The sequence below is a fragment of the Anas platyrhynchos genome, chromosome 9 (genome assembly GCF_047663525.1).
Source record: "Anas platyrhynchos isolate ZD024472 breed Pekin duck chromosome 9, IASCAAS_PekinDuck_T2T, whole genome shotgun sequence".
Taxonomy (NCBI): Eukaryota; Metazoa; Chordata; class Aves; order Anseriformes; family Anatidae; genus Anas; species Anas platyrhynchos.
The window spans coordinates 23,196,483-23,215,456 of NC_092595.1; the positions used below are offsets into that span (position 1 = coordinate 23,196,483).

The 18,974-nt window shown below is 39.1% G+C and overlaps 1 long non-coding RNA gene across 2 annotated transcripts in view; it reads left to right on the forward strand.

The window, feature by feature from the left end:
• Positions 1 to 18,974, forward strand: part of LOC140003181 (uncharacterized) — a 194,725-nt gene that overhangs the window by 122,739 nt on the left and 53,012 nt on the right. Inside the window, exons 1-2 of one of the 2 annotated variants that reach the window (XR_011811309.1) lie at positions 7,329 to 7,449; positions 9,094 to 9,163. This is a non-coding gene — a long non-coding RNA (uncharacterized lncRNA). Of the gene's footprint in view, positions 1 to 7,328; positions 7,450 to 9,093; positions 9,164 to 18,974 lie in introns of those variants that run through there. The other variant, XR_011811308.1, reaches the window with a different exon arrangement.

Here is an 18,974-nt window from a genome sequence, read left to right on the forward strand (position 1 = left end):
GCAAGGAGTGTGTCTACTAGCTCAAGTTCTTAATATTGAGAGAAGTCTGTATTAGGGAATCTGAAAGGAACTGCTATTATCTGCAGAAAGTTATATTCAAGGACATTAAGTGCCATCAAGAGTAATGGAGCCAGTTAGGGGATCTGGTAATGGTAAGGGTGCTAAAAAAATGTTTGCATATATATATGTGTAAGTTGTTTTTGCTTCATGGCTGGGTCCCAGACAGCTTTCAGCAACCCTGAGTGTTACCTTATAGGTTGACTTATCTCAGGCAGTAAACAAATGTTCATCTATAGCACTGCATGTCTGTCTGCAATAATATTAACAAAGCTTCTTCAATTACTTCTCTAACAAGAATAAATGATTGTAGAACATGAAATCACAGGCATTGTATTGTTAATTATCATGTGCTTAAACTAATGTTGTAGAACTACCTCTGTTTATCCTCTTGTTCTCTTACTAAGAGGAATTTTAATGATTTTTTTTTTTTTTTTTCAGTTTTGTTTTCTTTTGGCTTTGGTCTTGCAGTGTTTTTCTAGGTGTATGAATATTTATGAATGACAAACTTTATATCATATTGGAAATAGTGTCATGGGAAAGGATCTTCTGATGAAAGGTAATAATGCTTCACTTAAATATGCTAATAAGGAAACTGTCACAATATGGTTTGAAGAGTTAACATAATCCCAACATACATGTTTCAAAATATTATTTGCATTGAATAAATACAAACACTGTGGTTCTTTTAGATTTACATTCAATAAACCGAGTAATTTAAAAATACTCTAGCTGGAGGTTAATCTGGTGTTAACGCCTTAGGTGGGAATATATCAATCTTCTCATTTTCAAGAGTAGCTTGAATGCTTAGAACAGTAATTCCCATTTAACAGGAATCTGGGGTGTTTTAACTTGTGACCATTTATTTGTAGAAGAGGGCAATATAAGTGAAATGAGGCCATCTCTCTTACTAGGAGCAGATGTTAAATTTTCTGAAAGATAAAACTATCTGAAAATATGAACCTTTTGCAATGTCACCTATTTCCTATGCTGATCTGGGGCTTTGTAGGTGACTTCTAAGTGTTCCAAATTATTGTGATAAAGCTGGCCACAGCCAGGTTAGAGATCCATCTGGTTGCACAGTGACGTGAAGCAGCATTTATGCCCTGCCCACTGCAGACCCTCATTGTCTGCAAAGCTGAACACTTGGCTAGCCTGGCCTTTACTGCCCATTGCTGCCAAAGAAAGAAAAGGGGTGCCAAAGGGACAAAATAGAGACAAGAATGCACGAGCCTTTTCTTGGAGTTCGTCACTGGCTGAAGGTATTTTTTAATGAGTGTCAGAAGGCAGATATTTTCAAAATATTTCACTAGAAAAATCCAGAAAAGGAGACAAGACCAAAATCTTTTCAAGACACTTTTAGTGTTTCCTGTAAAACAAAATTGTGAAAATGACTGTTTCTTCCTGAAATTGGAATAGTGTGTTTCCAAAGTGAGGCTAACCTAAATTAAGTCCATCTTCCACCTTTCTGCTTATACTCTAGCAAACACAATTTTTCCCATGCATGCCAGCTGACTTGTTACAGTGCTTTTATTGTGGATTTGTGAAACACATCTTGTTAGCAGCAGGAAAAGCTACCCCCATAAGATTACAGTTGGTGACAGTGCAAGAAAGACAAACGGGCTGGCAGCAGAACAACATACTGCTGGGAGAGCATCTGTACTTTAAAAATGGTGTAGGGAGGGAAGAGAGAGCACTGTGCAAGGTGGAAGCTGTAATTCCCAACTTACACCTCGCACAAGGACAGGATAAAGAATTAAAACTCCCATAATTGTTTCATTTACTCAGTTTTATTATTTTGCCTATTGAACAGGGTTAGTAGAGGCTGCCAGAGATGCTCAGAGAAGTCTTTAGGCCACATGCTGAAAAGCCTAACCTGTGTCCTGACCTACCCTGTGTTGCCTTCTGTTGCTCCCCTGACTGGCCCTGTTAAGTCATACCCCTCTCTGAAGTATATATAACTCTCAGCAAGACAGAGCTAGATGTTTGGTCTGCTCTGGTCCCTTTATTACTTTTGATGCTTCCTGACATTATGCATGGAAGCCACTTCCTCTAAACAGACATTTATATTTGCTAGAAGAGGCAGGACTGTTTATTTTTTTTTATATTAAACTGAGATTGAGTGGTGGGTTACACTGGGAGACGACTTCCATGGCAGTGCAAGCTCTTCTTTTCCCAAAGAGCACCTTGCTGGATGCAGCTCTGGAGAAAGCTCACATCTTTCTCTGATGACTGTGATTATGGTCTCATGTGCCATGATATAGTACATCGAAAGAAAAGCTTCTTCAATATCTTGGATATATCTTGGATATTTATGAAAAGTCCAACACAGAGTGATCCTGTGTATGCTGTCACTTGTACAAGTAAAAGGCAGGAATGGAAACAATATGGAAAATAGGAAAGAGCCCTGTATTTTTTCTCTGCCATGCAGAGGTGTCCTATGGAAAGAGCATTCCACAGCTTCCATTGCCTTTCCTCAGCCTGGTACCTTGGCTCCTGCAAAATCATCCCAGCCCCCAAACCACCCCCATCCCAAACCCCATGAACAGGGTGGAAATCTGCTGATCTGTTGTTAGTTACAGAATGCTTCTCACATCTATTTATTTATTTATTTATTTTCTGTAGAGGAAAAAAAAAGGGGGGGGGGGTCAACAGTAACTTTTAAAAGAGTCAGTTTATAAGTCATTAGGTTGGAGATAAATATTTTACACAGCTCTGATAAGTGTGATTTTTGTTTGTTTGTTTGATTGATGAAATGAAGGCAACATAGACCCTACAGTTGATTGCAGTTTTTGTGCATGCATCATTTTTCCCTAAAACAGAGGCCAGGATGAAAAGTGAGTGGGCTAAACAAGAAATGTGAATGCTGTGTAGGGTCCTTGAAATATTTATTTCTGACTTTTACACAAAGTGGAGGATGTAACACTGAGAAAATCCTTCCACCATCTGTAACAGCAGAGTTGCAATTGCATTTATTTCTACTGTTCATTGGCTAATAGGCGGCCATTTCTTTCCCCTTCTGCCTCCTTGCATCTTTTACGTCTTTTGCAAGGACATCATGTTCACTTTTAAAAAAGCTGACTTGCTTCAAACTCACTAACTAGCTACATCCAATTTATCCTTTATCTTTAATGGTTTTGTTTGTTTGTTTGTTTGTTTGTTTGTTTTTTAATTCCTTGATGCTGATTTTTTTTTTTAACTCCCTATTGTTTAATTGGATATCCATATTTTAAGAATGGACTAGAAAGCAACTTATCCAGACCAACTGGCTGAGTTCCTGAGAACTGAAAAAAAAAACACTGGCAGAAAGACAGGGTCATTTGCGATGTGTAGGCATGTGTTTGAACATGATAACATCACAGCAACACTGCAAGTCATATGTCTTTAGCTTAGGTAGTAAATACAGATGTACTAAATGGTTATGCGTATTTATGTTCTTAGTTGTGATGCTGTATCTTAGGAGTATATAGTATTTTAAGTTTGTTACATGTATGCTTAAATATTTCGCATTAGATACAAACTGCATAAGCTAACCCACAACTGTAAGCAAAAGAATAAATCGGGTTAAGTCTAGCTGTTAAGAATGAATATTATTCTTATAAGAAGGAAAAGGTGGTGAAGCCTGAAGCCTGGTGATATTTTAATTCAAATTTGTAGGCTTTATTTGGCTTTAACCAACATGAAATTGGTGTATGATTAAAAAAAAAAAAAAAAAAAAAAAAGAGGATCTTCCTCTCATGCGAGAAAGTGAAAATAGCCCTTCAATTTCATAAAAGAAAAGAAAACAAATTTTTCAATCATCTGATCTAACTTAACAAAGGAAAAAGTCCAGATTTCTGGCATATTCTTATACCTAGCAATAGCTAAATTTAGAATAAATTTAAAAGCCCAAACTTATAATATAAAGGCAATTCTTAAAATTGTTTGTTTAACAAGTGAATTGTTAAATTCAATGTTACATGTCATTTAAATATAAAAATAGTAAACAATTTTATTTTATTGTATTTTACAATAAATTGCACAGTAGCGTTCACCATATTTTTAACGTTTAGAGGAACAGTGCAATTAATTTTACCAAAAGGAACATTGTGTACCAAGCTCAAAAAGCATGAAATGGAGTAGCATTAGAATAGACAAGAATGCCTGGCGTCAAGTGACATTATCGTTCTGTTAGCAGCATGCAGCACAGTCACTCTTGGCTGGCTTACAGATCTGAGAGTAGTTTCTTTTTGTTGTTGTTGTTATTATTTTTTTTTTTAGTAAACTGTTAAGAATCCAGAAGGCTGCTTACAGTTAGCATGTTTGTAATGCATCATATACTCCTGATAAATTTTTAGTTGCCATCAAGGAAAATAGCGGAGTCCTTATGGAACAATTTGCGTGTTTGCTGGGAATCTCCCAGCTGAGAATTGGATGGTTTATAAGCTTACAGAAATAAAGGGATGCAGGAGAATGTTTGGTTTGTTCCTCAGGTGGAAAGCTAAAATTCAGCACAGCATGTCTGAATAGCTTGCTATTATTTTCTTTGTAATTCTAAATAGGAATGCAAAAATTAAAATTGTTATTTTTTCAAAAATGAAAAATGATCTTTTCCAAAGATCAGAAGGATGGGTTATTGTTTCACTCTGATTTGTGCTGTCACTAAGCTCTCACCATAACACCTAGAGACTGGTACTGTGTCGGTGCAGTCCACAGCATCTCCACAAGGCTCCAGATTTGCTGTCAAATAGGATGTAAATATGTCCAGCTTCGATGGCTTAACTTGCACAGCAGGCATTTCAGCTCAGGAGATGTTCTGTCTTTTTCTGTTGGGGAGGTTAAGAAGAGAGATTTCTGAGAAATATTTTAGGTAATTTCTTTATATCTTAACATCGGCTGGTATTTGGAAGGCTGAAGTATTGCTGCCTGTGCTGTCCCTGCCCTGTACATGCAAGATGATATTTCACTAGGATTTGAAAGGGTCAGCTCTAAAGAAAAAGTGCTGTCGGATGGCATCTTCCAAGCTATCAGTTGTCTGGGTCTATTAAAACAAAAGATTTTAACATATGTGTTTGTTTTCATTGCAGATATATATAAACATGTACTTCTAACATTACTCTGCTTCAGTATGGCAGCTCTCCTCTAACGAATTAATAGAGTGGCACATGATAAAGACAGTGGTAGCAACTGTGGTGTCCCTCGTAGCTAATTTCCCAGCAAGGTTTGTTTTTAGCTGGGAGGCTGACATTCAGCTTTCATGAGTCCTGTTGCTACAGGGATGGTTTGCATATGTTGTGTGGAAAGCTGACATGTAGAGAGGCAAGCTTCAACATCGCCTTTCAGCTATCTTAGTCTTTGGAGAAGACAGATGCCTTTTTAATCTTTTTTAACTATTCATTACAATGTAGCTGTATTATGTAGGTGAACAGGAGGACAAAGCCTTTCTATATTCACTTAGCTTTCCTGGGATTTTTTTAACCCTGGTTAAGGCCACTGATTTTTGGCAGTCTTGATCATTTAAAATATTTTCAGACTTTATGTAGAATATACCTGTTTCATCAAAGGTCCTTCCTTGCTTCAGACACTGATACTTCATTTCTCCTACCCCCCTTGCTATTCAATACTCCCATTGCTGGCTGCTGATCTTAGAGCAGCAGTCATCTGAAGGGGCTGTGCTGGTGAAGAGCTTGGCTCTTTCATTGCCTTTACTTGTGACACCTCTCGATTGCTCAATTTTTCTCCCTGTTTCTTTACTTCCGATGATTGGCAGTGCTCAGGAAGATGTTCACCTTCTTCTCTTACCCTCTGTCACTAAAAGATTCCTTTAGTTTCAGAGAGATGTGTATTAAAAAAAACTAAACAACCACGTGTTTGTCTAGTTTCTCCCAATTGTTGCATTAAAGAACATTCAAAGTAGAAGCAATAGATGACTAGGTATTACAATTACCTCCCAACTCTTTGCACTTCCAGTACTAAAGGAGTGCTCTCTATTCCTGTAAACCAGGCAATTCCTGAAAGTGTGGTAATTGCCCAGGAGGGGGGCTGTGATAGAACTCCAGAACAGAGGCACAAGAGGGCACTGATGTTTTCCCGTTTAGTTTTGTGTAATCAAAAAATAACAGACAATTAAGATACTCAAGTCATATGTGCCATAAATCCACTTGTTTTATTTCCAGCCCTTCATTGAAATACAGCCTGTGATTCCATGGGAATGTGGCAGAATCCTAGCACAGGACTTTGTCATATTCTGTCTGATAAATCACCCAGGGACTAAGGGATCGCTACAGCTATCCTTACATCCTGCAACATTAATTTGGCTTTCTGATCCTGCCAATATATGTATTCCCTGGGAATTGTTCTGCTCCTCATTAGGACTTGGTCATTTCCAGCTATGAAGACATCCTTCCCATGCTCTGGGACTCGCATGCTCTGAATGCGTGTTTCCGCAGTGATGCCTCAGTGTTTTGGCTAGAGGAATGAGCAATGCTGTCATCCCAGTTGGCTGGAGAAGAAGCCTAGGTCTGATATTCACCTTTTTGGCACCTGATCAGATAAATCAGCTCAGAACAACTGAGATGCTGCCTGCTGGACTGGTGCTTCTCTAAGAAGATCCAGGGTGCGTTTGGCATACTGTTGGTAGCCCTGCAACGGGCAGTAGTTCAAGTGATCTTTTCTAGGAAAAGGGGTTTTGGGTGTCTGAAGCCAGCATATCTACATTTTTGTTAGCTTCTATAGCACATAAAATGGTAGTGAAAAGTTAAACTGCATTTGTGAAGTTAAGGCAGGTCACAGGGATTCTGTCTGTGTGTGTGAACTAAGCAGCAGCCCCTTCTGGTGTTATTCTTCCTCTGAAGCTACAGCAAGCAGGTCTGATGTTTGTGCAGTATCACACCTGCTCTGAGAGGCTAACCAAGTGGCAATAACTGGTGCCAGTTCTTTCAATCACCATTTTGCTTCTCTGCAATGTTAGTCATGCACACACATCAGTGCTTTTAGCTACCACTGTGTAGCTTGATGGGAAAAACAAAAATGCCTGCATGGGTGGATTTTCTTGTGTTTTGTTTTCTTTTGCTTTCTTTCCTGTTGGAATACAGTGCTGCAGGTTTTACAACATGCTACGTGAGGTCCTGAACAGAGAGAGTTTGCTAATGAACATGCATAAGACCAACTGACTATCCTAGCGTTAATTAGACCTCCACTTTCTCATTTGTTAATTGCAGGGTAAATTTGGGTAACTCAGCTGTCTAAACCTCCAATTCACAGGGCATTTGCAGGATCCAGGGCAACCTAAAATTAAGTAGCTGAATAACAACACCTGCAGCTATCGGCTATATGCTCTTGTATGAGCATACAAGAAAAGCCCCTCCTATCATCACCATCCAAAGCTGTCCCAGAGCTGAAGGCAGGGATATGGTATGCAACTTGGGTTCACTTCTTCTTCTTCTTCTTCTTCTTTTTTTTTTTTTTTTAATCAAACAAATAAATAAAAAAGTCTAACCAGTTACAGTAGGATAAGAGAAAGGCAGATGACAAAACAAACAAACAAATACCAAAACAAACAACTAAAGAAAAAAAAATGAATCAAAAGAAAAAAAAAACAACAACAAAAAACAACAGGCAGTATGGGAGGGAATGATTAGGACTTGAGATAGTCTTCAAACAATGGTAGCTACAGAGAAGGTACACGGCCTGGTGTTCTCTCTGAAGACCAAGCTGTGGCATCTCACAGACAAACTTGTACAACTTTTAGAAATATTTCTGTACTCAAGTATGTCGATGGAGAGGCTGGCTTGTAAATGCTTTGATCTTGGTTTAAATTGTTATTAATATATCTAGAAGTGGGAAGGATTGTTACATTCATCTCTTGTAGCATACTGTCTGTGACTCCCGGGGCATGCAATATGTGTCTATTGATGAATTTTGCCATTAAAATGTTGAAGACAAGCAAAGAGTTTTCTCATCGTACTACTTTAAAAATTAAGCTCCTGTTAGATTCAGGAAGTATTTTTTTAAATAGCAGCTAGAGGGAGGTATGTATGAAATTTAAGCTTCCTAGTGTTTACCACTATACTGTTCGACTGTAGATGCATGAAAAAGGAAATGACAGTACTAAATAGCCTTCAGCTTAAATGTAACTCAGAAGGGTAGGAATAGCAGAAGAAAGGTACATGGCATGAATTTCACTGCAGGGTCCCAAGATCCTGATCTGTTTCTAGTTTATATGATCAGAAAGACAGAGGCATAGGAGAAATTGTAGGTGTAAAGAGGGACAGAAGATAGGAGGGAAGGAATGAGGATGAGGTTTTTTTGCAGGAGCTGGATGTTGCAGTGGATGCCCTGGTTCTTTTAAAGGGGGACAAAAATGGCAGATGTAGAGAGGTCAGCCCTTGGAAGGGAAAGTGAAAGAAAGAAAGCAAGACACCCCTTCTACCCCTGCAGTACTCCACTGCTGTTCTATTTCCTAGCAGTGTTATTTATTTCCTGGGGTACTGCTGGTCTCTCCAGGCCTCCCACCGCTCCCCATCACAGCCTGTTCTGCAGAGCATCCTTGAGGCAGGACAGGTCAGTTGTGCTGCCAAGTAACAAAATGCTGAGCAGGCTTAGGCTTAAGCAACCTGCTGCTGCCCCAACTCATAGGTCTCAGTTTATACCTGGAGAGAGCTGTTTGCTGCCTGCTCCTGATGCAGCAAAGAAATGAAAGTTTGTCTCCTCTTGTCTCCGCACTTTCTTTTCAGTGCTGGAGACAGCAATGTGTACCAGCTCAGCCGTTCTTCCTGGGAAGTGGCTAACCTCCACCGCCTAGGAAATTCTGCATGTGATTTTGGTATTTATGTAAGCTGCTAGCGCACTATTGCCTGTCCTCACACCCAAGAGTAAGAAGGGCTGTTCAGTTGGGCACATATGGTAAAAGCAGAATTTTACTCCATAACTTATGGATGTGACTTTGAACTTCTGCAAATGTGATAATCAATTCACATTTCATCAAAATATTTAAAAAATAAGGGGGCACGTTCTTTCTCTGTTCCGCTAACTGAATCTGTTAAATGGATATTGCAGGTACCCATGAGGCTATGTGCACTGTGCTTCAGCCAAGGCAGAGCAGAAGTGAAACTCAAGCCCAAACAAGGTAAGCTATCGCTGTTTTGATCACATGCAACGTTATAGATCTACTTTAATGTTGAACCTTATGCTTACAAACCAACACCCAAATAACCAAGTGCTTCATTAATTACATTTACCTTGTCTGCGGTTATGTTTTACATAATTTTTTTGTCCTTAAAATAAGAGGGGTTGTCAGCAAATATGAATAAAAAATGAAAAAAGGATGTTCAAGCATTCCAACAGTGAGTTTATGCAAATCAGCTTTCAGAGTTTATCAGGCAGAACCTGAGGTAAAAATGTAAAGTTAAGGCCTTGTTAGTAAGAATATTTACATATGCACATATTTCAACTGTGTTTATTGTCACGTTAAAGTGAATTAAAACTGTTCATAAGATACATGACATCTCAGAAGATTTTGTTCCATACTCGTGACAGCCTGCAGTACTTTTCTCAGTAGCAGAATGACTGTCTGGGATGACAGGGCTCTTTCCATCAGCTATTCCTAGTGTATTTTCAGGTGACAAGAAGTGTTCTGTTTGTGTCAAAGGTGAAGTAAGTGGATCAAGTAAAATAACTATAAAAATAAAAATAAATAAAAATAAAATCTTAATTCAGGCTAATGATAAATAAGCAAAGTTTTTATGAATTGTTAGTCTTTAATTTGTTTTCATCACCTTCCACATTTTTTTAAACTCTCCTAACTTTTCATTCCTTTAACTGAAAGTGTTAAAATGTCTACTAGATTGAAATCATAGGAAATTATTGGCAGGAAGATGTGAGATTAGTTCTGGCTGTGACAGGTTTAGAAGATTTAGCAGGGGGATTGTTATACCTGGAGGCACTGCAGGATAGAATTTTTCTTGCCTCACTACTCTCAAAGATTAAGGAAGGAAATCCCATCACTTTGGGATACTTGCTGTTTTCCTCTTCGTATCAGGGTAATTGCTTGTAAGCATGTATTAGAGTCTAGGTTTGAACCAAAATCACAGTTCTTAAATTTGATAAAGTTTCGTCTGGGACAAAATTTTGTTTCTATTTCAGCTATATTAAAGGACAGCACAAGCTATAGTGGTCTTTGTCACAGAGGTGAAAAAGATTGAAATGGAGGGGATTTTTTTTTTTTTAATGAGGCTGGAGAAAAGACATTTTTATTCCTTGTTGAAATAAGTATATTTTTCTTATTTAATTTAAGGTTTTAGAGGTTTTGTGAGATGTGCTAGGAGAACGTGTAACATCAAAGTACTTTTCTCCTCAAAACATATTTCTTTTTTCTTTCTTTCTTTTGAAACTCTTTGCTTGCTTAATTATCTTTTAAATTAAAATAATCTGTTATTAGTAGTTTATACAGTCATTACTGAATCACAGCAAGAGACCATACAGGATTCATCGCATGCTGCTTTAATATGTCTCCGTACCATAGATAAACTTTATTGCTGTGTTTGACTTTTGATCTTGTCCTTGCCAACTCACACCTATTATCTTTTTTGTCATCTTTTGCTGCTTAGATAAATTTAGAACTTTTAAAGATCTCCCCCACAGGGAATTGCTGCCTCGTGTTGTGATATATTCCTGTACGGTGTTCTGATTTACACATAGCACTGATCTGTAGCAGTTTTTCTGAAGAGAATACAACCCCTCAGATCAGATGAGATGCTGCAATTGAGTTTGTTCCTCAGAATGCCTACCAGAATTAATGGCTTAACTTGGATAGACAAGGAATATACCATGTATCAGGAATATTGGTGTAAATAATTCCTGGACTTGATTGCAGTATTCTGCAATTTGTCCAAGCTACAGGAGCCTGCTGCCAGGGGTATCCATCTTGCTATCCAAGATTATTTGAGCTACTTTGGAATGAAAATTTAAAATACAAACAAGTTAGTGTACCTCATACTGAAACTTTATTTATAACAAAATATGTCATAAAAATATATCAGTTGCAAAGAAAGTAAGGCCTGCTAAAATTCCTGAAGCAATCACTCATATATATACATATATACATAAATTTATAAACATATATAAATAAACCTTTAAAGCTTAATGATCTGTATGTAGCAACAACTAAATGTTTGATTGTTGTCCCTATATCCCCCTTGATTTTGCTCTAGAAGTACATTCAAGAGATTGCTATAATTGAAGTAAATGATGCAAGAGCTTTCTACTCATGGATGCGTGTTTAAGGAAACCATATGACACATTTGTTCAAATGCATATCCTGTTTAATCTTTAACCTGTGAACAAATGGAAAGCTGTTGGAGATCAGCAATGTTTTCTTATCTCAGTAAGCAAACGTTGTCAGTGCATAAATAGACACACAAGACAAATACTTCTTGGTCCTTTTGATTTTTCAGCTTCTTAGAATAATAGAGATCAGGGGTTTGGAGTAAAATTGCCATGCTTAGTTCATAATGAGCTACCCTTAAGACTAGCATTATGCAAAATTGATTGAAAGGTGTACAACAGTCAGTCTATATCACAAGAATAGAAATATTTTATACAGTATTTTCTGTAAAAGCCTGATCAAATATCCACAAATTACTTACTGCATAGTGAATTCTATTTAAAACGTATGTTCTTTAGTGTCAAAGAACTTTAACCACCCAGCAGCCATCTCCATGGCAGACAGTAATTCTTTCTCAACCACCAAGTAACTTTATTCTCTACTAAAAAGTAATGGCTTGCAGAAGCTATCTTTATATTATGGAGGAGGTCATCCACCCTCAGAGTGCTGGAGGCTAAAGAACTACTGCTGTCTGAGAGGATATTGCAGTGTATAGAAATGACACTTGGCTTTACAAACTTTGGGTTAAAAATAAATAAATAAATAAAATAAAATTAAAAAAAAAAAAAAGAAAACAGCATTAAAACAAGTCAGAACTTGAACTTGAAAGGGAAAAAAAATGTAATGAGTTTCAAATTTCAGATGTCTGTATGAAATTGTTTCATACCTGTAGTATGATCAAACTTCTACTGCTTTTTCTGTAGGTAAGCAAACCTGGTTCTTAGCTTAGGTACGGTGTTCCTACCATGAGTTACATGACTCTTCAGTGTTTTTCTCTCTCATTCTGCTCAAATACTGATCAGGCTAAATCTTTTCAGTAGAGCATTTCCTCACAATAGAAAAGCAAGTGTAAAGAATGAATGGCACCTGTATTATGCCCTAGTGGAGGGAAGGAAACAGAAAATGTATGTCACGAGCAAGACAAAACTTCAAAAATTTTAGAAGACCTACTGCGGTATTTAAAGACAGGGTTTCAGGGACTTTTCCAGTAACAACTGTTTGGATTAAGTGAAGAAACAGGTAGGTGAAAAAGAGTCCACAGTTTTGGACAATACTCATGTATAGACACAGTTCTTGTAAATTTTCTTGTGCACACTTTCCACCCTGTTACAGGCTTTGAATTATACTGTCATTTAAACAGTAGAGCTGAATACCTGGGAAAAAGCAGATGTTCTGTTTAATGGTATGGACACTCAGGAAAGTTTTGAGACTGATCTGTTAAAAATAATAAAATGAGATAAACTTGCTGGATCAGCAGCAAGACAAAAGCAAAAGAAAAAAACTTGAAGTGAAATAAAATCATTTAATCATAATGGCCATTTTATATTTTTAAACACTGTGGAAGTTATTGGCCCAAGTGCTTTTTCTATCAATGTCTCTTAGTGTATGTTCAACACACAGAAGAGTGTGCATCTCATACCAGCTTTCAAGCTGCAATGTATATTAATTAGAAGGTAAGCTGCATGAAACCCAAGCAGTTGACTGGGGAGCAGTTGCTGTTTTAAGAAGAAAAGTTGGAGAAATCAGAAGACAGCAAATGAAAGTGAAAAAAAATTGTATGCATTTTTTAATTATTTTTAGACATGGTTCTCAAGAACCTGTGTGTTTTCTGAACAGCAAGAAAATAATGGATCAACTGACAAAAACTAGATCTCAGAAAGTCTCCTTTGCTAAATTATAAAATGTAGTATTTTACTGGGCCATTTTCAGTTTTCCATACAATTGCCATTGTTTCACCTAAGAAGCAGCTTAATTATTTTTTAGCCAGTCTGCATCCCAGTCTTTAAATGCTGTTGCCTTTCTGTGACACTTTCAAGTCACTGAAGTTAGAAATGAAAAGTTATCTGAGACAGGTCTGATTGATTTTATTTATTTTTATACTAGTGTCAGAGACTTAAAACATCTTGAATTCCCTGTACACTTCCATGCTAATAGATGGATATTGTGAGGTAGAAGTAATAAAAGATCTTTGTCGTTAAAAACACATTGCATTTTTACTCTCAGTCACCATGTGATTATGGACTTGCATGAATCAATGTCATTCACAGGTATGGCAATATGTTCAGACACTCATCTGAAGTTATGGTGCCATATAGGACAGGTTCATTGTGTAAGACAGCATATATTTCTGTGAATAAATCAGCATATTTACAAGCTTTATTTTTCTTGGGGATGAATGGGGATGGGATCACAGAAGAGGAGTCAGTCCTTCAGACATAAATGGAGTTGGATGCAGGTTAGTCTTGCAGTGTAAGTGTAAACAAGCAACTTACGCTTCATGTCACAAGAGGTGGCAGACCCAGCGTATGTATGCACAGTCAGTATTGTCAAAGTAAATGTAGTATGAAGGTCAGTATCAGCAGTTTGAACATATAGAGCAAAGATGATATTGCACCAGTCTTACCTCAAGGAGAAGATTCTCCCACAGTGGGAGAAGCTCAGTGAGAGCTTGAGCTCTAGGGAGACAGTCGGAACACGTTAGAATACTGCTTAGACTTCTGTCTGCAACATACATTAGCATGAGAAAAGCTTGGGAAACACTGAACTCTACCAGGTTAGTGCAATTCTTCATTGTTTAACCCTCCCAAAGTCTTCTCTTTCCTCTTCATCCTCAGCTAGTGGTGGCCCATGATAGACAAAGCAGTAAGAGACATCTTCTTCAACAAGTCACCCCTTCTGTAACACTTTCCCTCCTTTGAATGGCATCAAATACAGACTATTTTTTCTAGGACACTTCTTGATACTTTCCTGTCTTAACTTGTCACACCTGAAAACAATGTCTTTAATTCACAATTTTCACAATTTAGGAGATCTTTCCTATATTTATAGTGTTTCCTAGCCACCTACTATTATCTAGGGTCTGCAGATAGATTCAGTCACTTTTTTTTTTTTTTTTTTTTTTTTTTTTTTTTAATACTGCTAGGTGGAGATCTAGTGTATGTGATGGTTTAACACAGCATCTGACTGAAGACTGACATTATTTCCTGTTCCATGTAAGAATTACCCAATCTGTAGCTCTGTGGGCAGTCTCCAGAGTCCCTGTGCTCAAAAATAGAGTAAATAGTCCTTGGATGAAGAGGCGTGCTCCTTCCCACAAAGTACGGGGGGATCAGCACAAATACTATTAAAACCCAAGGGCCAATGTAATAGTGAGATCTGTTTTACTGTGTTGTGGGCAGGGAGCTTAGTCCCCCTGGATCAGAGCATTTCATCATTGTTTGGGCCAAATTCCCTGAAGCCTCCTGTGCCATTAAATGGTTGTGTGAGATTAATGGGGTCCTTCCAGACCAATCAGTGGAAATATTACCTCTGTACTGCAAGAAGAGTTCATGCAAAATTTTAGATGCCATTCATTTTTTAATCTCACAGAATCACAGAATTTAAGGGGTTGGAAGGGACCTCGAAAGATTATGGGGTCCAACCCCGCTGCATTACAACAGGCTGCCCAGGCAGGCGTCCAGACAGGCCTTAAATATCTCCAGAGAAGGAGACTCCACAACCTCCCTGGGCAGCCTGTCCCAGTGTTCCATCACCTTCACCGTGAAGAAGTTCTTTTGCATGTTGGTGCGGAGCTTCCTGTGATATGTTTTTTGGCCATTGCCCCTTGTCCTGTCCCCACAAACCACTGAAAAGAGGTTGGCTAAATCCCTCTGTCTCCCACACCTCAGGTATTTATACACATTGATGAGATCCCCTCTCAGTCTTCTTTTCTCCAGGCTGAACAGAGCCAGGTCTCTCAGCCTTTCCTCATAAGGAAGATGTTCCAGGCCCCGTATCATCTTTGTGGCCCTCCACTGGACTCTTTCCAGGAGGTCCTTGTCTTTTTTGTACTGGGGAGCCCAGAACTGGACACATTGCTCCAGGTGAGGCCTGACCAGGGCAGAGTAGAGGGGGAGGATCACCTCCCTTGACCTGCTGGCCATGCTCCTTTTAATGCACGCCAGGATCCCATTGGCCCTCTTGGCCACCAGGGCACACTGCTCGCTCATGGCCAACCTGACAACCACCAGGATCCCCAGGTCCTTCTCCTCAGAGCTCCTCTCAAGCAGGTCATCCCCCAGCCTGTACAGATACATGTGGTTTTTCCTTCCCAGGTGCAGGACTCTACACTTGCTCTTGTTAAACCTCATTTGGTTTCTTTCTACCCATCGCTCCAGCCTGTCCAGGTCTCACTGAATGGCAGCACAGCCTTCTGGTGTGTCAGCCACTCCTCCCAGCTTAGTGTCATCAGCGTACTTGCTGAGGGCAGACACTATTCCCTCATCAAGGTCATTGATGAAGATGTTGAACAAGACTGAACCCAGCACCGATGCCTGGGGAACACCGCTAGTCACAGGTCTCCAGCCAGACTCTGCACCTCCGATCACCACCCTCTGAGCTCGGCCAGTCAGCCAGTTCTCAACCCACCTTACTGTCCACTCCTCTATCCCACACTTTCTCAGCTTTGCTATCAGGATGTCATGGGAGACAGTATTGAAAGCCTTGCTAAAGTCAAAGTAGATCCACTGCTCTCTCCTCATCTATCCAGCTGGTGATGCCATCATAGAAGGCAATGAGGTTGGTCGAGCACATCTTCCCCTTGGTGAATCCATGCTGACTACTCCTCATAACCTCCTTCTCTTCCAATTGCTTGGAGATGGCATCCAGATCAAGCTGTTCCAACACCTTTCCAGCGACAGAGGTGAGACTGACTGTCCCGTAGTCTCCCAGATCCTCCTTCTTGCTCTTCTTGAAGACTGGAGGGACATTGGCTATCCTCCAATCTTCAGACTCCTCTCCTCTTCTCCAGGACCTTTCAAAGATGATAGAGAGCGGTTCAGCAATCACCTTTGCCAACTCCCTTAGCACATGTGGATGCATCCCATCAGGACCCATGGATTTGTGTGTGTTGAGCCCACTCAGACGTTCCCGAACCACTTCCTTGTCAACAAGGGGGGAGATCTCCACTTCCCAGACTCTTTCTCCTCCCTCCAGGGTTGAGGAGTCCCAGGAGGGAGTCCTTGAAGCAAAGACTGAAGCAAAGAAAGCATTCAGTATCTCTGCCTTCTCAGCGTCTCCCATTACCAGGACACCCCCCTCGTTCAGCAAGGGACCCACATTATCCCTAGTCTTCCTTTTACCGTTTATATGCTTAACAAAAACAAAAACAACTTCTTATTATCTTTTATCTCTTTTGCAAGCCTCATCTCTAGGTGGGCTTTAGCCTTCCTTGTTGCATCCCTGCAGGCCCTGACAACACTTCTATACTCCTCCCAAGAGTACAGGCCCTTTTTCCACATTTCATAAACCTTCTTCTTCCTTTTGATCTTATTGATGAGCTCCTTGCTCATCCACACAGGTTTCCTGTCCCCCTTTCCCAATTTCCTACTCTTAGGGATGCACCGATCCTGAGCTTGGAAGAAGTGCTGTTTAAATGTAGCCCAGCTCTCACATGCACCCTTGCCTTCTAGCAACCTAGCCCATGAGATATATTCCCAAGCAGGTCCCTGAAGAGGTCAAAGTTGGCTGTCTGAAAGTCCAGGGTTGCAATCCTGCTTTTAGCCTTACTTCTTCCACCAAGTTCCATCTTGAACTCCACCATCTCAAGGTTGCTGCATCCCAAGCTGCCCCCAACCTTCACACCCCTAAAAAGCCCATCCCTGTTGATAAGGACAAGGTCCAGGAGCACCCCCCTCCTCGTCAACTTAGTCTTCAACGCATTGTAGGAACCCTTTGGACTGGGCGTGCCTGGCCAAGTTGCTTACCCAACAGATGTCTGGAAAATTGAAGTCCCCCATGAGAACCAGTGCCCATGATCCTGAGGCTACTACCAGCTGCTTGTAGAAGGCCTCGTTGACCTCCTCCTCCTGATCTGGTGACCTGTAGTATACCCTCACAACAGTGTCCCCCATACCAGCCCACCCCTTAATTCTTACCCACAAGCTCTTCACTTGTCCATCACCCTTCCCCAGGTGGAGCTGGGTAAATCTCAACAGATTCTGTTTGTGAACTGTAGGATTAAATGGACATGGACTGTGTTCAGATGCAGTATGTGTATCAGCACTTTTGCATATGTTAGTATATCCTATTAACATTTTACTCAGTAAAAACTTATTTGGGCAATATGGTGAGTTATTTTTGGGTGTAAGAGACTCACAATAGTATTGAATTTCTTTATATTCATGGGCTATATATAATTAAAAATATAAAATGACTTAAAAGGGAACATGTTTGCATAAAGAACCCAATAAATGGATTTTTTTAAACCTTGTTTTTACCTCATGCTTAATGAATAAGTACCTTCATATCTGACATGATTAGAACAAGCTGCCTTTTTGCCAGTGAGTGTATGCTAGAAATCTTTACCAAATATTTTCTAGATTTGATGCTGCCTGTAAAGTCTCTTCCCTCCACAAGATAAAGAAAAATCAATGAAGCATATAATGAGATCAGAAAAGGCTATGATAAAATTCCTATATTTTGGGCAAACCCTTACATTTGCCCTAGGAATTTCCCACTGTGTTATTTCTAGTGTTTTGCCATTTTATAACTTATTACCTGTATTCCTCTGTTACAGGTCTGGGTGAATCCCCAGCTCCTTATTAGAAAGCAAGCAAACAAAAAGCAATAGATAGGATTTTGTATTATTTCTGCAAAATACCTGGATATCCTTTCCTTTAATATGACCACAAAACTACACCCATAATCTTCAATAATCTATATGCTTTGATGACTAGAACTACTAGAAAAATACATTTAGGTAGTAAACATAAATTTTCCATGTCTAATTCAAATTACTTTGAACATCAGGCTTCTGTAAGATTAGGATAAATTACCTACCTTGCTTTAAGTGACCCTGGCAATAATTATTCCAACCTCAAAGAATCCATTATCTGCTTTTAATCCATGTTGAAGATAAAGAGCATATAACTGAATGTTGTGCTAAGACATTTTGTACAATCTTTTTGTTTGGCCCTCTGCAGAGCTTGCTTTTTTTTTTTTTTTTTTTTTTTTTTTTTTTTTTTGTACTATTGTATTGTATTGTACTAATGCATTTAAGAACGATGCTTTTATTTCTTGTACAGTATATGAACTTATTTGAAGATTCTTTCCCTCTGCATTTCTGTAAAGCACAGTTAAAGCTATATGTAAGCTAAGCCAGAAGACTTTCTGTGTCTGGTGGTGTCAAAAGATGAACAGAGAATTTTATGGAAGGCTGAAGGGGTGCCAGAACTCCTGCTTCTAATGTAATTCAGCACAGAGTGTTTTGTTAGTATGATATTTAACTGCAATTAGTAGTATATGCTTCAGTAGTCTATATTATCAATATTGTTTAGTATAGAGTATCTATAAGATTATATAGTCTGCTGTTTACATGTTATATTGATAACAAAAGCAATGAGACAAGGACCGAGATCTTTGTATTTATTTAGTTACTATCCTGAAAGTCTCCTCCTTCACACTGAGGAAAATTGTCTGTCACATCTTTTGGCTGTGTTTGACATTTAAACATTGGAAAGAAATTGGTTGCATTGAGAGCAGAGTGAGAACATTTGGGGATGATGTTGACACATAC